The sequence below is a fragment of the Colius striatus genome, chromosome 7 (genome assembly GCF_028858725.1).
Source record: "Colius striatus isolate bColStr4 chromosome 7, bColStr4.1.hap1, whole genome shotgun sequence".
NCBI classification, from domain to species: Eukaryota; Metazoa; Chordata; class Aves; order Coliiformes; family Coliidae; genus Colius; species Colius striatus.
Genome location: NC_084765.1, coordinates 35,983,350 through 36,003,041, shown reverse-complemented (window position 1 = coordinate 36,003,041; position 19,692 = coordinate 35,983,350). Strand labels below are relative to the sequence as shown.

The 19,692-nt window shown below is 48.3% G+C and overlaps 1 protein-coding gene across 2 annotated transcripts in view; it reads right to left on the bottom strand.

The window, feature by feature from the left end:
- ABHD2 (abhydrolase domain containing 2, acylglycerol lipase) overlaps positions 1-6,467 on the bottom strand; it is a 41,316-nt gene extending 34,849 nt beyond the window's left edge. The window contains exon 1 of one of the 2 annotated variants that reach the window (XM_061999331.1): positions 6,377-6,467. The gene's annotated coding sequence lies outside the window, so the exon portion shown is untranslated. Of the gene's footprint in view, positions 1-5,427; positions 5,448-6,376 lie in introns of those variants that run through there. The other variant, XM_061999332.1, reaches the window with a different exon arrangement.
- Positions 6,468-19,692: the final 13,225 nt, after the last annotated feature.

Below are 19,692 nucleotides of genomic sequence, written 5' to 3'. Positions count from 1 at the left end.
GGACTGGTTTTGTGTATTTGCAGTGCCTGCTTTTGGAATAAAACTCTGAAAGCAAGCCTGCTAGACAAGGGGAAAACAAACCACCCAACTTTAAAGAGCTGCGCCTAGTCGGATTCAGATCAGAAGGTTTTTTTCCCCCCTTTTTAAAGGGGGAAGAAGGAAGGCCGATTCACTCAAGTTAGTTCTTTAGGGAATCTTCCAGAAAATTAATAATCTTTAATATTAGCTAAAGCTAATGTCTCTTCCAAACAACAGACTGCAAAATCAGAAGCTACAGGCCTATCCCTACCAGGTAAGATACTCACATTATAGAGAAGGGAACTTTATTTAGGAAAGGCTGGAAATTCAGAGCACTACAAAGGCTTTTAAACAAAGCCAAGTTTTACGTCAGAGTATTATTAAAATCTGACTCCAGGAAGTGTACAGAAGTGTCTGAGTTTTCAATGGTTTAATACAGGGGAAGTTGTTTTAAGACCATCCAGATGAAAACGTACATAGAGAACATCTGGGAAAGACTCTGAAGCAGTGTCTCTGGCCAGGAAAGGCTGTCATACTAAGTTTGGGAAGACATGGGAGGACAGTCTGAGGTCACACAAGCTACATGAGTACAGGAATCTATGCAAGAGGAGTCATGAAAAAGGCTTCAAGCTGTACTGCACAGCCCTATATCCCACTTTTTTCCCAACCATTTTTGTATAAAATATGATTTATATTTCACTGAAAAAAAAAAGTGTTAAGCCAAAACTATCAGGTCTTGACAAAATTACATAAAACAGAAGGATTTTAAGGCCACACCAGTAATATGCCTCATCAGCTTAGGCACACAAAGCAACGCATCACATTGCTTATTTTGAGACTAGCATCTAACCAGCCCTAGCCTACTCCATGTAGAACCTCCTATTATCTTCAGTGACAGCTGAGAAAAGAACACATCAGAAGAAAATGCTGAGATCAGTATCACTTGGTACCGCTGGCCATTTAAAACAGACAACTAAGTCTCAGACCTCAAAGACTAGAGGTTATAATTAAGAATGAGCTGAGTACTTAAGCCTAGACTTTCAGGAGATGTGGCCATGACAGATGAAGTGTAGCCCTTTCCAGAGTTATCAGGAGTCTGGCAAAGCCCATCACAGATTTGTTGTCAAACATCTGACAGATTTTATCTCCAAATAAAAAAGGTGCACTGACATGTCCCATCACAAGGATGGTCTCAAGAACATTTTTTAAGACAGCACATGGAAGTCCTGGCACAAGGTGGAGGGATTGGCACCCAGGCCAGGATTTGGCTGGTTGGTGAATACACAAAGCAGCAAGTACTGTTTATGCCATGTTCCAACAGGAATTTCTTGGCTGGTGCCTTCACCGGAATTTGACCTTTTCCTCAGATACAATACTTGGCTCATATACTAAATTTAGAGGTACTGTGAGGTTATAGGGACAAAGTTCATAGCATGAGGCACCATCAGCACAGCCAAAAAAGACAGGTGCCTTTAACTAAAACTTTTTTTTCCTTTTTTGACTTAGCTCTAAGTCCTACACCTTAAAAGCAGAAGCCAAGCACATAAGACAGCTAACTGTACATGCCAAGGTCTTCCACTTCCACAAGAAGGCTAACTTACCGTCAAATGAACCTTGAATTTCACTTCCAACTACAGGAATTGCTTTTGTTTCTTCACAAGATCATTTTAACAGATCAAAATGGTTCTACTGCATGACAGGCAGCTTTTGTATATTACCTAAGGTTGTTATGTAGACTACCTGTATGTAACCTTATCTGGTTTCTGCTTGTCACAGATGGCTTGAGTGCATTAGTTTTATTGGTATTATACATCAGGTGTATGCAAACTAAGACAAGGCAAGGTTCTGATGACTCCACAGAAATCAATTAATTGTATCTTATCTTAAAGGAAATGTTCATGTTATTTAAGCAAACAAGTATTTGATTACTGCAGAGACTTAGGACTGTCACACCCTAACCGCTGCTTTATAGAACTACAGAGCAAAGCTTCAGCTCCTTGGTCAAGAAGAGATCAAGTTCACTTTTAGGTACTGAGGGAGAAGAAACACTAACACTTTCCACAGTATTACAGCATTAGCAAGTGTCACTTACCTACCATATAATCCTCTGTCAGTGGGCAACATTAAGCTCAAGGGAAGATAAGAATAAACATATTGCAGAGAATCCAACAATCTATGCCCAGAGGCTGAGGGAATGGTACTAACACCACACCACAGACAGCTGAGTGAGCTAATACAATACTAAAGGTCTCTGTAATAGTTTGTATTATTCCTTCACTGTATTTTGATATGCAGCATCAGATTGTTAAAGCTGCATTTACTCCCAGACTTCAACCCTCTCCATCCCCACACTGTCACAGAGTTTAGATGTACAAATCAGAGAAGCGGCCCAAAGTTCAAGCACATCACAGCTGTTTACTCAACCACAGGGTACACAGCTGAGGAAATGGGGAGCACACTCTACATCAGACTAGCTGCGCAGCAGGGAAAAACCATCTATCACCAAAGCATAAGACAATGAAGAAGACTTTAAGATGGGTTCAGCTCAAGCACTCTAAAAAAACCTAAACTTGAACATGATGAAAAGCTGAGGTGCCACCTCACCCTGAGGTCTTCAAACATCTTGTTTCTTTGCCCCATTACAACCAGTAGCTCTGCTCCACAACAGTACAGAAGATTTGCAAAGTCATTCTCTCAGAGTCTGTCCTCAAGAGATAGAAGGCTCAAGCTAGAGAAGTTTAAGTCACATAATTACATAAAAAATGTAGCAACAACATTTCAGGACAAGAGAACGAAATACAAATAGACAGCACCTGACCAACACACAGCTAATTACTACTGCAGAATAAACAAGTTTTACCAGAATGCCCATGAAAACAAACAGATTTTGGAGCACTACAGCAGTCACTTGCAATTCAGTCTGAAGAACTATACTGCCCACTCTTCTGCTGAATCTGAGTGGGAGGTTAGGAATATTACAGGCACATATCTTGTACAGTGAACATCCTTGTAAGGAAAACACGTCCCATGACTGTGCATCTGTTTGTTTCACTTCATACAGTCTTCCATATTCACATATGCCAACCAACACTTCACAGAACTGGGTGTTCCCGTTAGGGACAGTCAGGCTTGAACACTCTCAGCATAATCTTGCTTAGAGATGCAGGTTCTAAGAAAAAGCATCTTTGAAGACATAAGTAAGTTTAGAAGCAGGACAAATGGCTGAACAGTGCTAGCAGCCAGTCACTTGTACTAGCTGACCCCTTCCATGAGGATCCCATTGAGTACTTGCACTGTTGAGTACTCAATAGCCTGTATAGGGCTGTAGCTAAATTATTAGCAACTAGAACATCAGAAGTTACAGGAGGTTTGGTGTTTGCAGGAGCTCAGTCCATAATAGTAGAAGCTGTAATTGCCACCAGTTTCAGACTGAACCCACAATGATGAGAAACTCAAGTATATCTCATTAGCCAAGTGCTAGGCAACTGCAATTCTTGGTCAAGCTACCAATACAGATTAAAATCTTCTGTGCACTGCAACACACAACATTTCCTTCCACTGCCGTTACTGCTAACAGAGCTACACATAAATATATTTCAAGCACCTGGTTTGTACAGAACTGCTTTGCAAAGTAATTTGAATTGCTGTTGCCTGATGCTGGCAGAGTAAGGCTGTCAGGCAGCAACAATCTTGATTATCAAGTCAACTGATATAGCTAGAGGAAAGACAAGCCTTTGGGCACACAAGCCTTCCCAGAGCTAAAAGAGGCTAAGATAGCTGCCTGACAAGGTTGGCATCATTGCCATTCATGTATGTTGGACAAGTGGGACATTGCCTCTGTTACAGCAGCCTACCCTTGAACATTGGCATTAAATCAGTTGTTTGGTACTGAACTCCATCAGATGAGTTTGATCAGATTTTTTAACTGCACATAAGCTTAATCTTTGCAAGCTATTTAGAACACAGAAGGGCAAACATTTGTCCAGATGTTCAGTTGATCTATAGTAGACATTAAAAACAGCAAGTCACAGCTGCAACATATCATGAAATACAACTTTCAGAGAAACTAAAAAATGCAGCAACATACTAACAGAACTAAAGTGATTTAGGCTTTTGCTGAAGAGTCCAAAACATCAGTTTCAGGCTGCTGTCTGCACCTTTCAATAGCAACTACAAGCACTAAACACTCTAGCACATATACTCCTACTAAAGACTTCGCTAAATACAGTTCAACTTAATCCAAGTTCTAACACTGTCAGAGCTAGCAGCATGAAAGCAAGGATGAAGTGGCCAGATATCCAGAGCAAGAAAGGACAATAATAGGGCAATGTGAATCCAGCAGCAGGCCAGGACACGTTTGTCCATTATTGAGTAAGGTTAAACTACAGCACGTTGGAATCACTGCTCTAAACCAACCATTTTTGTCTAGTACATCAAATTACATCTGGAAATACAGATTTGTATAACCTCTCCATATGCCTATGTCAAGGACAAGTGATGTTATTCTGCTATCTTTCCTTCCCAACAGCACATCCCAGAATTGTGATTATTTCAGTACGTTAATCTCTGGGTTTTTACATGAGAAGTTTAATAATGCAGCTTTATGAAACACCAAGAGCTTAAGCTGCTATTCACTCACTGAATAGAAAAATATAGCTTTTACAAGAAGAGAAGAACAGATTAATTTTTAAGTTCTTCAGAAACAGTTTTTCAGGACGGAAGGTTTTGTCCCCAACCTCCGCATCTCTTCCACCCCTAGAAAAGACAGTCCAGAACAATTTTGGATCAGTCTCATCCTCTCTGCAGCGAATTCACTCAGTAACACCAAGGACCTCCCAAGCAAAAGTTTGGTGTTTTTTATTTTTTTAAGAATAAGGCAGGAGAACAGAGGAAGCCAAATGTTACCTCTCCTTCCCGTTCTTACTCTTGGATCTGAGACTGAAACAAATGATAGCTACAGTAAGGCTGCACATCCACTGATGCAAGAGGAGGGCTTACTTCAACTTCTCTGTGATATGAGAATTAAGCAAGAATCTAGAAAAGAAGCTGAAGTAGACAAACTAAGAAAAGACAACAAAGCAACCAAAGACCAGTTGTCAATAACAAAACTCAGTGCATAGGAAATAAACACTATCGAAGAAGGTCAGAAAATGAGATACTGTGAATGCAAGGGTCTGAACTGTATGTCCTGGGTCCACATTATCAGTGAGGACTCGAATATGTCAGCCTAAGCAATATTAAGAACATGACTGAGCATGATAATCACTGATAAAGAAGGCATGTAAGATGAACACCCTGTACCGGTTAGCTGATTAATACGCCACAAATGTTTGTTACAGACAGAGGCATGAGCACTGTGGAAGCCCAACAGCAATCTGTAAGAGGCAGACAGGAATGCTCAGTACTTACCACATCAGTGGCAACTGTACATCAACAAGAGGAAATTATTATGAGTTGTCTGAAGAGACCTGCAAGAGAATGCAACTACAGAATGCAGTCCCTCCAGCTATAACTGTGGCAATAAAGATGTTGCCAACGTATCTCTTAAAAAGTTACTGCCAGGTGAGGGATTTCACCAGTTGTTATACATGAACTGTGACAGATGTATCTACCCATCTTCTGCTGAGTAAATCACAAGTTACACATGAAGCTGGAGAACAGTGTGGACAGAACCCTGTCACAGACTACCGAGCAGGTATATAGTACGCAGCAACAAAAGGAAGTCTTAAGTTATTGCAAAACACGAGCAGCAGTGTCAGGACCTAGGAGTGTAACAGAAGAGCCTTCTTCAGAGGGAGCAGAATGACCTGACAGACATCAGTCAGAACTCGTCTGGCTCCCATCCACTCAAATATCACTCTTCTCAGGGCCTCCTCCCTCAGGTCCCAAACAGCACAGGATCATTTCTTACCCTTCACAACCTCACATCTCGACGAAGCGATGGGGAAGGCCATCCCCACACTGCCAGCTGCGAAGACTGCAGAACCCCGCCATACCCGAGAGGAGCAGCACTGGGACGGGACCTGACCGCAGACCACCATAGGCAGGCCAGGCCAAACCTCACCGCAGGGATACCCTCACCGACCCCTCCAAGAAATAAATACATACCGCAAGCCTGCACGCGGAAGATAAATAGAAAGAAGGCGGCTGGGCAGGCGAGGGCAGCCTGAAGCGGGAGCGAGAAGAGTGAGCGCGCAGAGCGGCGGTCGGCCAGCGAACGCCCCGCGCCCCCTCAGGCCCCATGCCGCTGAGAGAGAAGGAAGGAGTAGGGAAAGGAGGGACAGACGGAGGAAGGGAAACCCGGTCGTCGCTGCCTCAGCCCCGCGAGGAACGGGCTTCCGGAGCGCCGCCGCCTCACCTGCGGGCCCGTCCGGGGCGCGCGGCCGCCACAGCTCCCGCAGCCACCGCTCCCGCTCGTCTACCCCGGCCCCCCTGCGCGCGGCCCCCTGGCAACCGCCTTCGCGCTCCCATTGGCCGCGCCGCGCTGCCGCTCCCGCCCGAACCCGCGCGCGGATTGGCCGGAAGGCGAGCTGAGGGCGGGAGCACGCCCCAGCCGGGCTTCGCGGGTGCCATTGGCTGGTGGAGACGCAGCGGGGCGGGGCTCTGCGTCTCTATTGGTTTGGGGGCCTGTCAGTCGGGCGGAGGGCGGTGATTGGCGCCCGCGGGCGGGGCGGGGGGCGAGGCTGCCGGTGGCTGTGGGGAGCCGCGGCCGCGCCGCCATGACGGGCCGGAGCTGTGAGGAGGCGGTGGCAGCAGCGGTGACGTGAGGGAGGAACACCCGCCGCTGTCAGCTTTCTGCTGCCGGAGCCAACGCCTTAGCCGTGGCGGTGAGGCGGCAGAGGGAACGGCTCGAACCAAGGTGCACATTCACCCCTGAGTGACGTCGAGCTTGATTGCCCTGAGGGCTGAGTGAGCCGAAACGCTCACCATTGTGATAGACCATCCCAGTGCCCTCAAGCGCGGAATGCTCATTGTGTAATGCTCATTGTGTAATGCCACATTGCAATCAAAATCGATTTAGGAACAATGTCTGGGAGGCTTAAGAATGGTGGCAGGGCCTTCAACACCCTGGTTTTGTTTCCCATGGGACCACAGGCCGCCTCCGTGGGGCAGACCTGGCACTGGGGTGCAAACTGAGATCACCTCTTGAGCCTTGCCAACGGTAGTGGCTCTGTTACCAGCCCCTTGGAGGCAGAGGAGCACCCAGATGGTTTCCTCTCTTCAAACAGGAGCTGTGACAGAGACAGCAAAATGTGCCCAGAGGTGGACAGAGCCTGCTACATCTGGAGGGCTCTGGAGGAAAACAATAAAATATGTGTGCAATGTGATGTTTATAAACTTGCTTCTCGTGTAGTCTCCCAGAAGAGCCACATGTTACGTTGCTAGCTATGTTAATGTTTGCTTTATATAACTGGATGGAAAAATCCTTTTCCTGATTTCAGACATTTTGTTTTCTCTGTTTACTGGGAGTTGAAGCTTCCTACGTAGAGTAAGCTCTCAAGGAGCAAGTCACTTTTTCCAGAGAGTTATGTATCTGGAGAGATGACTAACTACTGTAGACTGAGTCACAGTGAAGAAGGGCAGAGAGGGGAGTCCTGGAATGATGGTGGCAGAACAGAAACGGTATCAGCCCCACAGCGAGCGCTTTTCTTCTCATTTGCTATAGATATATAGATCCCACACTCAATCAGCCAAGAGCTGGATTCCTTATCTTCAGCTTAACCTTGTGAAAATACCCTGGGTTTATGGTGGTTACTAAATTTGTCAGCAACTCGTCTGGGCTGAGGCTTGGTATGTCTGCAGGCAGCTGAGTTATGTTTGTGATCAAGCTAGGAGATAGGCTTAGTAGATAAACTTCCGGTATCAGCCTCTTAACTAAGTATTTGAAGAATGTGTTTAAATTTCATTACAGAAAATTGCAGTCCAATTGATTCCAGGTGCACCTTGGCTCTTCACTATTGATCCAGGCAGGAAAACACAGATCCAGGCAGGAAAACATGCCAGGAACCAGAGCTGGGCCTCCAGGCAAGGCTTTTATTTTAAATCCTTGAGGCTGTGGGAGATTTCTCACACCTGAGAGAAGCACAGTTATTAGGAAAGAGCTTTCTTAAGCACAGTGTCACAAAGCAAAGCAAACCAAACTCTTAGCTGCCCGCTTCTTGCTGAGAAGTGAAATGTAAGGTGATCTTTTATACCGGGGTGCTTTAGACACATCAGTGAGAGCTGAAAGCCAGGGAAGACTAACACTGAAGAGATGGCAGCACAAATTCACAGGCTTCTGTGACAGTGGGAGCCCAAGTCCTGAGCTGTGCTCATTGCAAGAATAAAGGATGTGATAGAGGTGGTGCTCTGTCTCCAGAAGGGGAAGGAGGAACAGGTGCACATCAGTCAGCGTTTTACTCCTGGAAATGTTGGGGGGATTCCTGCTGCACCTTCTGGTGTGGGAGCAGAGTTGTTGGGGAGACAGCAAGTGTGTTTTGTGAATACAAATCTGGCCTTGGGCTATTAAAAGAGCCTGCAAGCCATGGCTTGTCAAGGAAGCAGTCCTCAGTGAGGAGCTGGGATGGGGATGAGCCCTGCAAGGCTGGTGGGTGTCCGGAGCAGTGGTAGGTGTTGGGAGCAGTGGTAGATGTTGGGAGCAGTGGTGGGTGTCAGGAGCAGTGGTGGGTGTTGGGAGCAGTGGTGTAGCAGGTGGAGCACTTGGACCTGGTGCCAGGAGCCAGGCTGTACCACTCATGGCAAACAACTCATGCTCAGGAAATGCCAGCTGAGCAGTAGCCCAACCCATCCTGTAAAGGAAGGGTGCTGGGAAGAGCTGAGCTTCATTCCCAGCCTCATAGGGATGGATTTGGCAGCTCCAGCCTAGCAGATGCTTCTGTCTGAGGTTACTGGAGATAAATGGGATGGGGGTGTCAAGGAACACCCTAATGCTTCAGAGACAGGAGGATCCCTCTTGGAGTACTGTGACTATTGCAGAGGAGGCCAAACGTGTGTGCTGGGAACTGTATGCATGGGAAGAACCCACAGCTTTTCCTTGGGTTTTGGGCAGGTACTTAACCTCTGTACAATGAGGCCAAACAAAAGGCTGACAATAATTTCACGTTTTTAAACCCAGTAATTGGAAGGGTATAAAGCAGAGAAATCAATGTGGTGCTGTACAACACTGGTGACAGTCACCTTTTGTGCTTCACTTCCCTCTCTTGGCTGTTGCTGCCGCAAGGAACTGAAACTCTTTTTCTGCCTCATTTGCCCTGTCCTGGCTTTTCTCCTGCTCAGCAAACTCACAGTGTGCTGAAGGACTCCTGGGGACTTTCCACCTTGGAGAAAACCTTTTTGCTGGAGGAAACATTGTGGTGTTGATCTCAGCCAGCGTAGCAGGAGCAAAAGGGAGAACATCTCCTATGACAGGGTTGGATTGCCAGCTGAAAATAAGCGAAGTGCCTGTCAGTGACATGTGAGTGCAAAAAAAAGCTTTGCAGATGGAAAGAAAGGCAATGCTTTTTCCTCATCACCTGCTCTGTCTTCCCTGCGGGTGCCAGCGAGGCGCTGGCTGTGGAGAGTGCCGGTTGAGAGTCTGTTGGATCTGGACACACGGTGCTCTCTGGGCTCTTACGTATATTCTGAAAATGGTGTCTAAAAGCATAAATGGGCACTTTGCGGCTCTCAAAATAGAGCAGCCTCTGTCCTGAGGAGCTGACAACGTAAGGAAATGAGTGCCAGGGATGGGAGAATGGCTGCATCATACAAACCAGCCGGGGAGGTGGCACGTGGCCCACCTGCTCAGTATTTTTCCATCACATTTTCATTCAGCTGCTCCTTGCCAACTTCTAGCTCTGACACTCTCTTCAAAAGCTTCTGCTCTGGGTTTATTTAGCATGCTATTTATTTCCTAATTATAGCACTTCACTGACTAACCTCAGCCCTGCTGGGTTACTGCCGTCCACCTTTTTGTCCCCTGCAGCCCAGAGGCTCTGGTCTCTTGAGGTTGAAGGCAATTGCTAGACACTTCCTGACTTTGTTTTTTCATTTTTCTGCCAAATCCAAGAGGACTCTTGACTACTAATCCAGAAAACTTTGCTAATTATCTCATAGCAGATGAGCTATTGTGTTCCCAAATTCTTTAGGCCAAAAGAGAAATGCCACCGAGCTGAGCACTTTACCAGGCTGTGCTCTTCCGCTTCTGTCCACAAATTCCCAACAGCCAGCTCACTCCTTTTACCCCACGTTCAGCCACAGCTACAGGCTGGAGGAAAAGCTTGAAAACCACTCCCCAGCATCAGCAGTGCGACTGCTCCTGCTTTGGGATGCTCCATGGCACTTGAACGCTGCCAGGCTCCACGAGCAGACTCAGTGCTCTAGGGGAAGGATCCATCTGTATCTCTCTGTGCCACAATGCTCCTGAATTTTCCAGAGTCCTGTTAGGTGAAACTCCTACATCCTGCACCAAAAGCTGCTAGGCTGAGCAGACCTGCAGCCAATTCCAGTGCCACTTCATTTGCTCACAGCCATTTCTGCCCCTTTATCACACATTTTGGTAAACCACAAGGAGCCAAGTGGTGCTTTGGTGGGGCACCTATCCCTAAAGCAGGAGGGTTGTGTGCAGAGGAGGCTTCCCAAGAGCAGGAAGCAGAGGTATCCCTGGTGGAAAGCAGTGTGGATTGGAACAAATGAATGTAATAAAGCCAGAAGGATGTATGGGCTTCTCCTGGAGTGTGCCCAAGATGTCATAGTGAATAAAGGAAACACTTTGTCTTCTGTTTAATTCTGAGTGGCCTGTCTGACATTTGCTCCTGAGGTTGGAGTTTGGAAAGACTATCATTATCCAGCCTCAGAAAGCCAGTGAGGGAGATGGCTAAAGCCACATTTTTTAAAGTGTCTGCTTGTGAAATACTTTCTCTGGAGAAGTTGCCATAGAAGTAGCGGTGTGTGAGGAGAAGAGTTGCACTCCTGCAAACTGAAACTCTTAGTGAGCCGAATCGGTGGGATTATCAGCACCCTGTAAAGATCCAACTTGCAGTTTTGCCTAAGGAACGGGGAAGAGACTCTTCCTAGAGAGCAATATTTGTGGAAGCAAAGTGAGTGGAGGCGGGAGCTACTGTCTGATGCCAAAATAGTGGGAATGGGGATAGGTCTGAGAGGTGGAGAGCACACAGCTGTGTTTGGATGAGGGTGAGTGCAGAGGAAACGGTTACAGTGATTCGGGGGAAAGAGTGATGGCACTAGGGTGCACAGAGCCACAGCTCGGTTTCTTGGAGGCATGGAAGGAAAGCAGGGATGAGAGGAGGCAGGCTAAATGCTGGTGAGTTGTGGCTGAGGCTGTTGGGGACCATGGGAGTATGGTTTGGGAGATGAACAGGTGGGGAGGAGGCAACAAGGAGCAGTGGAACGGCCGGAATGAATGTGCCCATCTGCCAGATGCTTTCCTGGAGATGCACTGGCAATCACAGCTAAGGGGGCAAGATCTGCTCTCATGTCCAGAGGCGAGCTGGGGTGTGAGCAACCTCTTCCAGACACAGGGACCTGACAGGCTGCAAGTGATCCTCCCAAAAAAACGCTGCGACTACAGAGCTGTTGCTGTTGCTGACACCATGGCACTGCAGCTGCCCTCACCTGGCTGTGCAGGTGAAAACCTTGCCCGGACCACCCCCGAGTTAAATGATTGCACGGGCTGGAGGAAACAAACACCACTGCTGACGTTGTGTAGTGATCACATCTCTGGGCTGACACCACCTTGGCTCACTGTGGGCTGGTGTCTCATTTTGGGAATGACATCTGCTTTCCCACACGTCTGCTCAGAGCAGCCTGGCTTTAAGATCCAGATCCCCAGAGTTCTCATGAAATCCATCCTTGGATTTGGCAGTAATGTCAGAGGAGAGTGACGCTGGAGTTACACAGGGCTGGGCACATAGGGAGTGTCGGGGGCACTGGGAGGGTGGGGGGCTTGAATGGTGGTGGTGGAGGTCCTCCTCCCAGATCTACTCAGAGCTGCTGCCTCGATGGAGGCTAGAGGGTGCTGTGCTCCAGGGAATGGGTGTCCTTCTCCCTCTCCCTCAGCATCCCTTCAAAGGCAGGTAAAAACTTGTGGGAAGCGCTGCCTTTGAGCTGAGATGAAGACCAAGGTGCTGGCTCTAGTCACTGACAAACTCCAAGGCTTTTTCAGACTAAAATAGCAGCCCCGTTGAACTCATTAGTTAGCACCCAGAAGGTGAGATATGGAAAGGGTGGCTTTCCTCAGATGGGTGAAAAAGCAAAAACAAAGGGGGTGGGGAAAAGGAGTGGGAAAATGAGGAACAGATCAGAAGATAAGGAACCTGAGCTGAACAAAACCAGACAATAGAAGCATAAAGAAAGAAAATAGAAGAATAAAGAAATAGAAGATAAAACCACTGCAGAAGATCACATCAGCTGCTGTGTTCAATTAAGGGCTTCAGACCTGCTCAAGGATGAAAAGGAAGATATGTTGGGAGAAAAATCAAAGAGCAGTTCTTGCTCGTGGCTGCTGAGGCTAAAACGCCCTGGGCTGATGGGGCAGGATTAGCTCCTGTTTACCCAGCTGAGGCATGGCTAATCCTGAGCTCAGCAGAAAGCAGAGCTGAGGAGAGACTGAACAGGCAAGAGAGAATGCGGGAGACAGGGCTGTGTTTGTACAGTGACTGACAGGCAGCTGCAAGACCAGGCAAAAACACAACATGCTCCCAAACAAACAGCTCTCTGAGCAGATCAGCACTCCCTGGAAAGCATTGCCAGCTAACCACAGGCAGCCAGAGCAAACGTGCCTCCTGTGTGGGTCTGCACGTGCTCTGCAAAACACAGCCCTGCCACCCCAAAGCTGTGGTTGTGGGGTCACTGTCCTCACCGCTGGCAGATGTGCTCTGCCTGGCTGCCTGCAGCACGGGAGGCAAATGTGCAGGCGTGGGGAGATGAGCACCAGGTACAGGCAGATATTTTCTTACCTTCCTAGGTCTTGCAGAAGGAAACCTTTCAAAAGGGAGAAGATGCAGATATGACAAAGGAGGAGGAAGACTTCAAAAGAGATTAGTTTCACAGCTGCCCTGAAGGTGCTGCACCTCCCTCCAGGTCACGGGTAGGTTCTCGTGTTCTTTTAAGTGAGCAGAAATGAGCCACATTGGGTCTTGGTGTAGGTGACCTCCCTTCTGTTTTCCACCTTAAGCCTGGGGTGGGATAACAAGGACTGGAAGGACAGATGCTAAGTTGGACATGAGTTGCCACATAGGCTCTTAAGAACTGCCCTGTCTTTACCACATTTGTGAAGGAGCTGCTGAGGCTGTGTACGGAGGCCTTTGGGGAACATCTCCAGGAAGCACAAACAAATCTGGCCTAGAACATGGGCTGGATGCTTTGGGAGGATGCAAAGGCCCATTAATAGCTAAGAGAGGCTGTGAAATCCACATGTTTTCACTCACTGCATCTACCCAGGATGAGCCACTGGCTTTGCTGCCGGGGCTCTCAAGGCAGCAGCCCATTGCCAGCTGGGGACAAGTGGGGACTCAGCACTGGAACTGGAGCTGTTTAACTGTCCAAAACCCAATGGGAGGATGCAGAATAGCAGTCCAGTATCAACTGGGCTATGGGGCAGGGCAAGGAAGTGAGAGGGAAGACTGAAATGTGAAACTGCCTAGAGGAGGTTTGATGACAGAAGGCAAATTGATTCATGCTGTAATGAAGGCTCTGGTGGAGGGTGGACAAGCTAATTGGTGTGGTAGGAGATCCCACCAAGAAAGAGGGTTGATTGCAGAGGACATACAGGGTATGACTAACAGAATGGATGTCTTAAAAACATTTTAGTGTAAACTTCCCAGAAGGGAAGGAGAAACATTTGGGAGACTTTACAAGGGTCTGATATAAAACTAAGCTCTAGGAGATCTCCTTTGAAAGAAGTTTGTGAAACATCCAGGGGATGGGTCCTGCTCCTCAGGACACTCTTATTCCTGCTAAGGAGGTCTTCACCGCTCCAAATGGCATGTATGGGAACTGTATGGAGATATCTGTGGACATGCAAACCTGTCATCTGGCTTCTTGTCAGGGAGCTGTTGTTGCTGCCGAGACAGGAGGGAGCACAGCCCCGACAGTCCCACATGTCCCCTCCTCTGGCCTCGTGTCCCCTCGGGTGCGTGCTGCCCCTGGGGCTGCCTACGTGCGCTCCTCCGTGTTGGCTCTGGTCATCCTGACCATGCAGCAGCCCCGGTCAGGCCATGTCTCTCGCAGATGGGTTTCACTGAGGACACATGTCTGGCTTGGAGTTTGTTTTCATTTCCTTTTGAGAAAAGGAGGAGTCATGGGAGAAGAGTAAGTGAGTGGCTGAGCCAGCTGTCCTGGACACAGACCGTGGTGCCAAGTGAGCTCCTGCTGCAGTTTCCACTGCAGCTCTGGAGGCTGCAGTCGGCAGGACAGGAAGCGGTGGAGAAGGAGCTTCTACCTGTGTGCTAGCAGTGCAGGATCTGTCCAGGGAATCACAAGTGAGAGGCTCTGATGCGTCTTGGAGTGGGTGGGATGGATGGCTCCTTGTCACCACAGAAGTTCCTGCAGCTGCTTCAGCTGAAGGCACCAAATGCCAGGAGCTTCCTTCCTGAGCAGCAGTCCTACAGCAGCCAACACCCTGTGTCAATGGTCACCAGCCACCCCACACAGGGCCACAACTGTCTCCAGATGGCCTCCAAGAGCCACTTTGGGCTGCAGGAACCAAGGCAATAAGGAGCTGCCTTTGAGATGAGAACACCCTGGATGCCCCCACGGGGTCAGGTGTCTGTGCATGGGAGAGGGAGGTGTTTAGAGACCTGTGCACTCAGCTACAACCGCCATAGATGTGGCTACTGAAATGTATCTTAAAAAGCCCCAAATATGCCTCTCTTTGGATCAAAACAAATGCCAGAGCTGCGTCAGATCTCTCCTTGCCTGCCAGGCTGTGGGGGAGGCATGGAGAAGGCGGCGCAGGCAGAGTTCAAACCTTCTCATTATGCTCCAAGATATAGAGATCAAAAAGCAACTTCACAAATTAATAAGGCCCCCCCCTTGGCAGAGCCTCTCCCCCGCACGGATGGGTGGGAGGGGAGTGTGCTGTAATAAGCAAACTGCCTCTTCTTCACGAGCCGGTAAGACAGGTTCTGGGCTCCCTGCAAACCCCGTGGCCCAGCTTGTTAGAGTTCATTAGTGTTGTTACATATTCATATAGCATTAGTGCCATCAGACCCCATGTCTAATTATGCTGCAAGCTTGCTGTGGGCCCTACAAGTCTTGGAGGACCTTCCATCGAGTGTATGCCAGAAGCACACATCCCAAATTGGTGGCTTGAGTAAGGAGGGGTCTTGTGAGCCTGATGACAGGACATGGATCTAGTCCTTGGCCACAGAAACCTGCCTTATCAGAGGAACCTGCATGATAAAGTTATCAAGTACACAATTTAGTGCTTTGTGTCAAGGCAGGAGCTTGCCAAAAGCTTCCCGAAAAAGAACAAAGGAGCCATGGCTTATCTCTGTGGCATCTGCTGGGTGCTGGGGCATGCTTGGGCATGGTCAGCTGCTCCTGCTGTTAATCCATAAGCGGTTTCGATTGTGCATTGCCGAGTGTCAGCTCCTGTTACTGCTTCCGATCAAGGGGCTGGAGAGGGGCAGGGTGAGCCTGGGCTGAAGGCTTCGCTCCATCCAGCCTGGGAAGTCCTCTGAGACAGGCAGGGAACCACCGCCACCAGCCAGGGCTTTAGTCCAGGCCTGTGGTGGGTGCTGGCAGCTATTTCCCAGGGTGATTCCTCCTGAGGCAGGTACAGCCTTTGGGAATGCTGCTGTTACCACTGGCTGCCCAGGAGGTGTGTGTAAGGGGCTAAACCCACGTGTTGTCTGAAAACCAGGTTCCTTGCCCAAAGTGCAATATGTCCATTTGCACATGCTCAGGAGAGATACTGCTCATTTATTCAGGTTTCCACAAATCAAGCATACCCAACACGAGTTTCTGTGCTGTATTTACACACAAAAGTTACAAGGTTGTATGCTCCCATTTACAATTGCTTGGTCATTTGCATACGATTATAATATTGCTGATACCATCCTTCCACAACTACACATGCTCTGGGGAAAAGTTTTCACCTGGGCAGGGGTCTTTTTGACCTGTGGGTGTGATTGTTTTTATTGCAATGAGGGTAGTTTAATTAAAGATGCATAGGCCTTGAATCTTTCTGCCAAGTTAGCCTATTCTTTGGAAACTTAATTAGCGTATCAGAGCCCATATGTTCCAGGATGTTCCTTTACAAGGAATGTCTTATCTTGGTTACTGTGATTTAATATCCTTTCCAAATAGAAAACATCTTGACCTCGGAAAAGTACTTTGATCTATTCTACTTTGATCTTTTGTTCAATTACACACATACCTATGTTTTAGATGGACAAAAGAAAGGGAGACGTGTCCTTCCCTTGAGCCCCTCCAGCCCCTGGTTTCTCATCTGTCAAATGAAGATGAGGGCAACACCTTTTCTGTTGGAGATATGCATGGGTAACTCCTTAAAGACCACAAAGCACTCCAATTCAGAGAAGGGGGTTATACAAAGGTGCTTATAGTAAGCACCTTACACACACACAGCAGCTCTAAGCTGGATATAATCTTGTTTACTGAGGTTAGAGCAAAGGACTTGAAGTTAAACTGGCTGGGATCTCAGCTGAGCTCTGACAGAATCAGCAATGGGAATGGAGCAAAACTGGGAGACAGTGCTGCCCTTTGCCTTCTTCCCTTTAAATCACAAAATTCCACATACCCCAAAGGACAGTGGGTAGCTGTAGGAGCTTTCCCTGCCCTCAGGATATTCTGTAGGTATATTTCTACAGATAGTCCTGAAGTTCCTGATTCCAAAACGTTGGCATCCCTAAATGTACAGCCTGAGTTTAAAGCATCTGTTGCCCTTTCGATGGAGAAAGCAGAGTGTGGAAAACATTTTCTTCTCTAGAAAATAAACAAAGAAGTCCAGCTATGTGCAAGGATTGTCCCAGCCAGTGGCTATATTCTGCAGCTGTTAGAAGCCACATGCTGGCATGCTGGCGGGCAGTGACACTGGCCGGGGCTGCAGGAGGTTAGAGGTGCTGGCACCAGCACTCGGTTATCCTGTTAGAAGGATTAGGAGCAGACTGGGCCTTAATCCTCTGTGACTCTGCCGTGGATTGTGTCTCCTTCCCACTCAGAGTGGCTCACACGTGTGGCAGGATGGGAGGCTTGATCCTGAAGGACAGGAAACCTTCCCAGGACCTGTGCTATGGCCTGAACCACAACCTCAGGCTCTAGGAAAGAGCCGTGTCTGGGAGAGATGAGGCTGGCTACCTCTGCCAGGATTTTTTTGGGGCCCTTGATGCTGGGGTGAGGGAGGAAAACCATATTGCAGGGAGGGTTGTGGGAGTGTTTTGGGTGGAGAAACCCTTTGGGGCATAACGGCTGCCTTTCTTTCCAGCTAAACCTAAGCCAATGAACTCCTTTATAGAACAGATAGCTGAAACAATAGGGCTGCTACTCAAAACCAGATTCATGCAAAGGCTGAGCAGGTCTTTGGTGGGGCTGGGAGGGTGTATTTGCTACCTGATGGCTGGGGGGAGAGGTTTTCTGGGTCAGAGGTGAGCATCTGAGGGGGAGTGTAGAGAAAGAACATGAAACTGGCGATACCTGAGCCATCTGTGAACTCAGCAGCCGAGACACACCCTGGCCAGTTTTATGGCAGATGGGGGCTTTATGCTTGAGCAAGGGATAGGCTGTGTATTGCTCACTTCTGTCATTCACATGAAAATATCTTTATATAAGCTTGGGAATAAAGAGGATTGCATCAGAGAACTGTGCAGCCCCGTCACCTATTTTCCTCTTTATCAGCCCAGCTATGGGAACTAGGATATCTGCTATCTGCATGGCTCAGAAAGGGTTAAGGCTTAGCAAAGCCTAGCAGATGTCCATGCAGAAGAAACCAAACCCAGTGGTAAATCCTGCTATAACAAGGCCTAAGTAGTCCCTGCAGAAGGGAGTGAAATTATGCCTGACCTTTGACCTACCCATCTCTTTCAAGTAGAGCCATCCCTTATGAAAACTTGGCAGCTACATGAACCTGGGGTGTGGTGTTCTTCTGTCAGGGCTGTCTCCATTCTCACTGCTTCTCCATCCTGGACAGGTTTCTCCTCTCTTTTTTGTCTTCTATAGCCAGAGCTTCCCTCTTCTAGCTGGAACAACACAGGTTCTTCCCAAGCCTGGTTTCTCATTGGGATCCCCAGCTCCATCTCAGGCCTCCATGCAAGGAGCTGCTGGTGCCTGAGGAAGCGCCGTCCCCATGGGGAGCATAGCTCCACCCGGCCTCCTCTCTCTTCTTAATGTCCTTTCCCATGCACGTTACTTAGGACATTGGCATTTGTGTCCCCAGAGACAGAAGGAAAACATTTTGCTTTCTGTTTTTAGAGGAGCTGATGATTTTTCTTCAGTTCCCTCTGGGTCTTGCATCAAGACCAATCCAGGCAGCATCCCTGCAAGAGCCCGAACAAACACTCTTGTCCTAGTTGCTTGTGTACAGGCCTGGGAATCTTGCCCTGTGCTCTCCTCCTCCTGACCTTGTTTTCCTCTGGACACCACAGCAGTAATTACCCTGAGGTTGAAATGTTATTCGAAAGCAAGTACTGTGTCTTGTCCACTCCATTCTATCCAGTGGCTGTTTCTTCCTACACTGGTGTTAAACTCTGCCTGGAGTTTCCTGTGTGCTGCTATGAATTGAAAGAAACACCATTAATAAGGGTGTTGGGTCTGGATGCCAATATGTCTCCAGCTCCTTGAGTTCCTCATGCTCTGATACTCTGGCAATACCACTGACAGCCAAATTGCCAGCGCACTGGGGCAGCTGGACCTTCCAGTGGGTCTGTCACACCCCGTCTGGGTGCTGTCATGGGCACTGGCTGACCATATCCAAGAAAGGCATTAGCTGGATGCTGGAGTGGAGATGGAAAAGGAAGTGGAAAGACCGGTCAAAGTGCAGAGCGTTGCTGGGCTGCCCATCTTGCTACTGGCTGAGTTGGCCACATTGCCAAAGCCAGTAATGTGGCAATGCTCAAAAGTCAACATGTGAGTATGAGAAGCTGAAGTATCTGAGGTGGGTCAGTTAATGCTGAAATGGAGGGTTTTGCAAGAAGAGATAAAATCTGCTACATGTTTAGGAGGAGGGCTTGGAGTACAGGGTCAAACATTCTTATACTGTGCATTCTTATACTGTGCAGCCCTCTTTTCCAAAGTGTCTGCAGCTGAACATGAATTTAGCCTGAATATAGCCCAACACTTTCTGCCTTCCAGGCCAGGGCTCTCCACATGGCACCCGCTTCTCTCAACAGCACCCCTGGGCTTTTCCAGCTCTTGGTGGCCAGGCACAGCTCAAAGAACAGCTTGTTTGTGGGTGAACCAGCAGACCTATGGTGCAGTGCTTCGTGCAGAGAGCTGTTGTGCTCCCTCAATCTCTTTCCCGTGCACACCTGAGCTAGCTGCAGGCTGTTTTCCTTGATGCTGGTTAGGAGGAGCTTGGGAAACCTCCGTGCTGCCGGCATGCTGGGTGCCGAGGGTGGCACGGGCGGTCACAAACACCCTGCCCTGATGGAAGGGAAGCCTCTCCACCTTGCTCCCCGCCCAGGGAGGGAAACGTGGGGTTTATGCTGCAAAACATCTTTT